Source organism: Suricata suricatta, chromosome 14 (assembly GCF_006229205.1).
Source record: "Suricata suricatta isolate VVHF042 chromosome 14, meerkat_22Aug2017_6uvM2_HiC, whole genome shotgun sequence".
In the NCBI taxonomy this organism is placed as follows: Eukaryota; Metazoa; Chordata; class Mammalia; order Carnivora; family Herpestidae; genus Suricata; species Suricata suricatta.
In genome coordinates, this window is record NC_043713.1 from 36,982,689 (window position 1) to 36,990,403 (window position 7,715).

The 7,715-nt window shown below is 40.5% G+C and overlaps 1 protein-coding gene and 1 long non-coding RNA gene across 24 annotated transcripts in view; one reads left to right on the forward strand and one right to left on the reverse strand.

The window, feature by feature from the left end:
- The window catches only part of DTNA (dystrobrevin alpha), a 255,612-nt gene that overhangs the window by 185,777 nt on the left and 62,120 nt on the right, over positions 1–7,715 (reverse strand). For all 23 annotated transcript variants that reach the window (XM_029921418.1, XM_029921412.1, XM_029921415.1 and 20 more), the window contains exon 2: positions 119–249. The gene's annotated coding sequence lies outside the window, so the exon portion shown is untranslated. The remainder of the gene's footprint in view (positions 1–118; positions 250–7,715) is intronic.
- Positions 1–7,715, forward strand: part of LOC115277317 — a 32,957-nt gene that overhangs the window by 5,701 nt on the left and 19,541 nt on the right. The gene's annotated exons all lie outside the window — the stretch shown is intronic.

The window sequence follows — 7,715 nt, forward strand, 5'->3', positions numbered from 1 at the left end:
AACAGTACAGAACCCTGAATAATATTTAACCCCATTTTCTTTCATGCAAAGGAGAGAAGTGCTTTCAGGGTAAACAGTTCAATGTCCATCTTAAAGTCTTTGTTTCAGATACACTCACCTAAAATTCAATGAAGAAACAGCATGAACTTTCCAAGACCATCTGTTTTCTTTTCTTTGAAATGGCAGTTGACTATGACATTTAAAGACTTTCTAAGCACTTTATCCAGGGATTGGTAAATCTTCATTTATCTGAAATGAGAAAATATACTTTTATGTAGCTAAGCAACTTACACTTGCATGCATACTACAAACAAGAAGTCAGGATGGGCAGATCTAGAACATACGATATTTTTCAAATCCCCTCATACACTAATAATGATTTCTAATACTCAAGCTCAGAACTTTGGTTTTCATTTACTCTGAGAAATATTTAGAAAAATGAACATTGGTGCCTGAAGACACTTTCCAGATGAGGAGGGTAAGGCTCATGGGAGCGATGTGACTGTCTAAGATTAAGAAGCTGGTTAGTAACACAGAGTGGCCTGAACCTTGGGCTCCTGACAGACATACCTCTTTGTTGTTAGTTGATTAAAAACCCAGAAATGCAAAAACATGGAATCTTCTGTGTTTCCCAAGTAGGTAATTTTCTGGAATATTGTGTCACCAAAATTTCTACCAAAGCCAAGGAAATTAGAGCTGAGGTCAGAGTCCTCAGACCAGCATTTCCTCCAACGGTTTAAGCCTGAGCAATCACAAGTGGATGGTCTACAAGAGGAGGCTACTGCGAGGGCAACCTGACATTATTTAATTTTTTTTTTGTTTTTTATTTACTTTTGAGACACAGAGAGAGAGAACGTGAGCAGGGGAGGGTCAGAGAGAGGGAGACGCAGAATCTGAAGCAGGCTCCAGGCTCTGAGCTAGCTGTCAGCACAGAGCCTGTCGCGGGGCTCGAACCCACGAACTGTGAGATCATGATCTGAGCCGAAGCCAGATGCTTAACCGACTGAGCCACCAAGGCGCCCCCAACCTGACATTATTTAATGATTCATGTGATTTATTAGGTTATGTAGTAATAACATAAATAACACATAGTTCATAAAATTGCCTGTTAATATTTCTTAACAAAGCTGAACGATTTTTTACTCTTGTGCTTTCTGGGAAAATTCACAGATTAGAACTGAAAAGAGAGAGGTTCTAGATGGCACTTCGTAGATGATTCCCTGGTGGTGACCCAGGCAAGCACTCACCATCTGCCATCAGCTAATCTCTTTCACCAGTCTTTATTCTTCCCTTTCCAGTCTCTTTACCAACTGACAGGCTGGATGTTACCACCCCAGGTGCTGGATGGCTTGAAGCAGCAGGAAGTTGAGATCAGGAAATCCCATATTAAGATGAAGGAAAGCAGTGGGGAGGGCGGAGATCATAGAAAATAAAGGGGAGAAGGCGTCTGACAGTGGGGGTGGAAAGGAAAGGGACAGGAGCCTGCCTTCACACCCCAGACGGGAGAGAGAAAGGTGCCCTCTGTCTCCAGCTCCACGCCCACCCATTCCCTCCCGACTGACTTCTTCAACCCTGGTTATCAAAAAGGATTACAGTAATTATCTTAGCTCTCATGGTTTCTGGCGAGCTATGATTTTAGGTTCCTAGAGAAAATTCTATACAATAACTCCCTCCTGGTGTAATCTAAGTCTTCAGATATATTCATTATTGTATGAGATTTCTTTCATAGGAGATAAAGACGTGTTCACTATACAATTAACCCTTGTTCTGTGTCACATTAGAACCCAGCCATCTTCGCCTATACTTGGGATTCTTGGTACATACACGTACTGCGCTTTCTTTGAATTAAATATATTATTACAACAGTAGTACTTCCAAGCATTTGTGTTTGTTTTCTTAAAGTCCATGCTATTTTTTTTTTTTAATTTGGGGGTTCAGGTAAAGTAGACTTATGCATCTGGGAATAAGTTACATATTACAAATATTTTCTCTGCCTCATGAATGCAGCTCTCCAAGTGCCAGAATCAGGAAATAAATGGAAATCTTACAATCTTATATAGTTTTATGTAAGACTATATAATGTATATATATGTACTACATATATGCGTATAATAAAGTTCACAAACTTAGATGAGCTTACATCTCGCTATATCCGGCAATATAGAATCACTCAACCAATCCCTTGGTATTGGCCTGGGGACCTCGTGGGATCATGCTGCTGGTTTTTGCTCCTCCACTTGGCAATCTGGGGAAAGATGTTTTGCATTTTTGGTTTCTGTCCAAAACCAGATTATCTCAGACTGCAAGAGACTAGGAGGGAGACAAGACCACTCTCAGAGGGAGATGCTATGCTCAAGTACCCCGTAGGGTGGTTCAGCTTGCATGCCTTCACCGAGATCTAGGGCTCCAATAAAAGTTGCAACGTGAAGGATACGTTGACTGCAAGCTGGCTTTTGTGTTTGCCATTCCTTCTCCACCAGAAGTGGCCCAGTTTCAGCGCATACGTCTCACCCAGGCCGTGATCAAAAGCAGATGTTGAATCTGGAGGCTGCTCTCTCCTTACCCCTCTTGGCTTCTATCTCCCGGCAACTATTTCAGAGTACACAGAGCTGAGTATCTATAATTCTTCCTACTCTGAGCCTGAGGGTGGCAACCTCCCAAAGTGCCGCTGAGGCCTCCATCCTTCTCTCTCCTCTTGCTGCAGCCCCCCGGACACTTGCAAAGCAAAGTCTCGTGTGAACACCGGGTAAGAATAAAAACCAGTACCTTTCTCTCTTCATATTGTTTTTAAAATTCTATGTAAGCTACCAAATTCTACCAAATTCAGTAACTTGTGACTAGAAATTAAAATTTAGTGTCCAGAGATAAGAGAAAATACTGTCTCCACTTTCTAGCCCCTTGAAAAGCTTTCAGTCACTGTCTGAATTGAAGGTAGGAGTCAATATCTTACCACAAGAGAAAGGAGTATTTTGTCAACTTGGGGTGCCTTATTGTAGACATATAGGTTGGGTGGAAGTGGGAGGAAGCAGATTTTTGCTTAATAAAATAAACCCCGCAACTTAGAGCACATGAAAATAGAATGGGCCATTTAAGAAAGTAAGTTTCAAACTAATGGTAAGTCTCAATAATCACTCACGGTGGTGGGATTTGGTCAAGCACATGCATTTATTAAACAAGAATAGTGTAAGTGGCCACTCCCAACAGAGATTAAGTGATAGCCAGATCAATATTAAACTGGAGTAGAGTTAATAATCACATTTTTATTCATATTTATGCCCTTACTGCTCTTCCCACCTAAAACAGCACCCTTCCTCACTCTCTACTGCTTCCTCTGATGTGTTCTCCTGCATGGCACTTGCACTATTTATTTATTCATTGTTTGTCTCATCACATTAGAATATAAGCTCCTCAAGGGCAGGAGTTCTGTTCACTACTGCATCTCTGATACTTAGAACACTGCCTGTCACATAGTAGGCCTGCAGCACTATTCACTGCATCAAGAATACACATAAATTTATACTTCTCTTTTCTTATCAATATTTGATCCAATTTTCTCTTTCTTACCTCTATCAATTGGCATCATTTTGAAAATGATTCAGTTGGATGAATTCAAAGACCTTTCTTCACACTGAAAAGATGAAGAATCCAAGTAGGCATTTTATCTACTTTCATTGATATGCAGGGGAAAGATAGCCTGCATGTTAAAAGGAAGATTGAAGATGGTGCTCTTCAGTAGTTATTCTGCAATCTTTTCTTTTTCAGTTATGCTCAGGAGACTATTTTGCCATGAGTCTAGCTGACTAGATTTTCAGAGGTTAGGAAGGACCCCACATTTAGATCACAGTAGTCACAGAGGGCAGGTTCCATGTTCTGAGAAGCAGCTATGGATGATGAAGACCATAGACATACAAAGGGCGCTCTGGAGAAACGTGCAGATGGACAGCCACACTACATTCAGAAGCATATGAAACTTGGTCTTTTCTGTGTTTGACATTGTTGGTTGGCATCAAATGTAGAGGCTGTTCAAGGATTTTGGCTGAGAATTATTAAAGTCACTTGTGAAACAGTAACTACTTGTCCAAACGATTTCTCAACAACTGAAATAGGTCCTGTTATTTTTATGAGGGACTCTGTTGTCATAGCCACAAATGGCATGCTAGGGTCTCATGCCAGGGCTGAGGTCGAGCTCAGGCTTCTGGCTACTCCTCTTCTGCAAACATGGCATCAGCCAGATTCTCAACAACAAAGAAGAAGCTGGAAGGGCAAGAAAAACTATCCCGAAAGGCACTTGCAGTATCTTCTAGTGTTGTAGAAGGGGGACTGACCTGTGATCTGAAGTTGGGTTTTTTTTTTTCTCTAAACTATCTAGTTGGGCAAGTCATTTCGTGTTCACTGGGTTTCAGTTCTCTCATGGGACATAGAGAGCATGGGTCTAGACCAATGGTTCTCAACCAGGGGTGATTTTGTAGCATTGCAGGGATATTGGTAATGTCTGGAGAAAGTTTTAGTTGTGGAGAGAAGGTAGGTGCTACTGGTATCTAGCAGGTAGAGGCCAGGGATGCTGTACCGGATAGTCCCCGATGAAAAATAATGATCCAGTCCAAAATGACAGTAGTGTTATTTAGAACCATCAAAACTCTGGTCTGCAAGTCTCAAGTGCCTCTCCGTTCCAAGGATTTGTTCGTGCTGACACAGAGTTTTAGCTTGAGAACTAGGCAGGTCTTGGCTGTTTGTACATATTTCCTATTAAGGGCATAGACTTGTACTTCGAGCTCCTAGGATCAAGAGGCTGTAGCACTGGGACAGTCTAGCTGTTCAGCTCCAGTGTGGCCCCGTCACAGAAGGGCAAGATCACACAGCCTAGCTGGCTCCTCCCACAGGGAGTCTAGGTCCCAAGGGAAGCCCTATCGAGACTGGCTGCATCTATCTCTGTGAAGTTTTTACATCTGTCCAAACAATCAAAGATATTAATCTAATTTCAGAGGGGGTTGTGCACCTGTCATTTCTTCCCCTCAAATTACAGCCTAATGGTTGCAGAACCATGGGCTGAACTTCACAACTTAAGAAATACATCTATGCATCCAGGAAAAATAGAGTTCCCGCCATGCTGCCCCTCAACTTTAATATTCCCTGGAACACATGAAAAACAAGGCTGCAAGAGGAGATTCCAGAAGGTGTAAGACAAGAGCAGCATATTTAGTTTCACTCCTGATATTTCCCCAATAGACAAGAATAAGAAATCATACGTCCTCACTTAGGCTAAAGTAAGATAAAGCAGAAAGAACTACAACATTTGGGCAAAATAGCTCTTAGAAGGAATGGACATATGTATTCAGCAGCGAATATAGAATTTTTTACACCACAAAGCCAAAGGCCTGCTGACATTTGGGAACTCTTAAATAAAAACTGTGGTGACTTGTCTGTAAACATCAGTTCAGCTGGGTATTCAGTCCACTGTTTTAAAGGTGCTGAGAAGGAAGAAATAATTTCTCACTTCTGTTTTGTGCACAGCATTTTTTTCAGAGGAAGTGCCTTTGTGTTTCTTTTTTTCTGTTTTTTTTTTTTAGAGTAGGATAGCATTACTGACCCAGATGATATTTGCATTTTATTTCTTTTTTAATTTCAAATATCTATTTATTTTTGAGAGAGAGAGCGTGAGTCGGGGAGGAAAGGAGAGAAGGAGACACAGAATCTGAAGCAGGCTCCAGGTTCTGTTCTGAGCTGTCAGCACAGAGCCCAACGTGGGGCTTGATCCCATGGACCTTGAGATCATGATCTGAGCCATCGTACGATTAACTGACTGAGCTATCCAGGTACCCTGGTATTTGCATTTTAAAAAGACATCCCTCACCCTGTATGTTTAAGGACTTGCACTGTACCTGAACCATGTGCCCCAAAGAGCAGTTCAATCTCTAAGAATTCACTTGAGTGCCATAACTTTTTTCTTTTTATTATTACTATTTTTTTTTGATGTTTGTTTGTTTTTGAGAGGGAGAGAGAGAGACAGAGCATGAGCTGGGGAGGGGCAGGGAGAGAGGAGACAGAATCCAAAGCAGGCTCCAGACTCTGAGCTGTCAGCACAGAGCCTGATGCAGGGCTCCAACCCACGAACTGTGAGATCATGACCTGAGCTGAAATCAGATACTCAACCGACTGAGCCACCCAGGCGCTCCCCTAAGTTTTTTTCTCTTTAAGAAGAAGAGACTTGAGGGACCTTGGAGGCCTAAGTGTCAGCTTCTCAGACAACCCTTGTAACACCCAATCAGGAAAGACCAGCTAACACCTTTAACATTTCTAAGGGCGGGGCTAAAGATGTAGGTTAAGAGTAGTTACGCCTTACAGGAGGGTCCTGGGCCCACTCTGTGATTGGTCAATACTCTAGGTGCTGTGATTGGTCCCCACCAAAAGTATCAATGAATGGTTAAACCTGCTGTCAATATACCTGTGTCCTCATTTCCTGTAACTCTCTCTTCCCAAACTCATAAAAGCCTCCACCCCGCCATGCTGGGGGCTCACTCCACGTGGATCCAGTGTGTTGGAGGAGTCTGTGAGCCTGTGCTCATATAAGCCCGTAATAAAGCCCTTTGCTTTTGCATGCATAAAAAATAAATAAATAAAATAAATAAAAAAATAAAAAGAAGAGACTTAAAAATAATTAGCTATATGCTAGTATTTATAAATAAACAAGTTTAATAAAAACAGATCAAGAGATGTATGGAAATGTACAAAGTTATTTTGATAAGGTAATTTTCTTGTTAGAAAATGTGGACTCTGTAATAAATTATAAAGAAAGTTAATGTCACCTACGTTACACTACCCAGAGGCAATCTCTGTGAAGATTTTGTAGATTTGCTTCCAATTACATATATGCATATGTATTTGCACACACACATACACACACACACACACACATAGTTTTTAATGAAACTAATGGATTATAAACTATATAAAATTTTGTTTCAAGTTTTTTATTTGTTTTACCTTTTGTATTCTATCATTAGTGATCCAAACATATTCAGTATAAATACTTCTCCCTTTTTGGTTACGAGATTATTTTATCAAACTTATTAATGAAAGGATCTGACACATTTGATGATAATGGGACATGTGTACTCAGTAAATGATTCTTCAGTTTCTTCTAGTGCTCGAACACACTCCCATTCATACAGGCCCCATTTCTGCTATATTTCAGGGTAAGGCAGTAGGTCATCATCAGTAGAACTTATTCTGTTATGGAAACCTTTATTGCACAAAACCCATGGATCCCAAAATATCAGATAAAGATGAGTTATTGTCCCAGAATGCACATTTAAAGATAGTGATTATCTCATATTGTATATTTTTAAAAAATAAAATTGCAAACCACTGAGTGTCTCATTTGCTTTTATAAAAACAATCACTAAACTTAAGAGTGTCAAGTTTTCTTAGATAAAAATCTCATTTCATGAATCAAGTAGAACAACATACAACTAAAACCGTGCCAGGAAGAAGCACTCCATAGTGATGACCTCAGTAAACCTTTAAACTCTCCATGTCAAAATTAATTCCAATTTTTTTTCTTCTTTTTCTTTTTCTTTTCTTCTCCTCTTTTCGTCTCTTTCCTCTCCATTCTCTTTATTTTCTTTCCCCCTGTTAATGTGTTTGTTTGTTTGATTCGTCTGTGCGTTTGTGTGTTACTGTTCCCTCTCTGTGTGTCTGTCTGTTTTCCTTCTTAG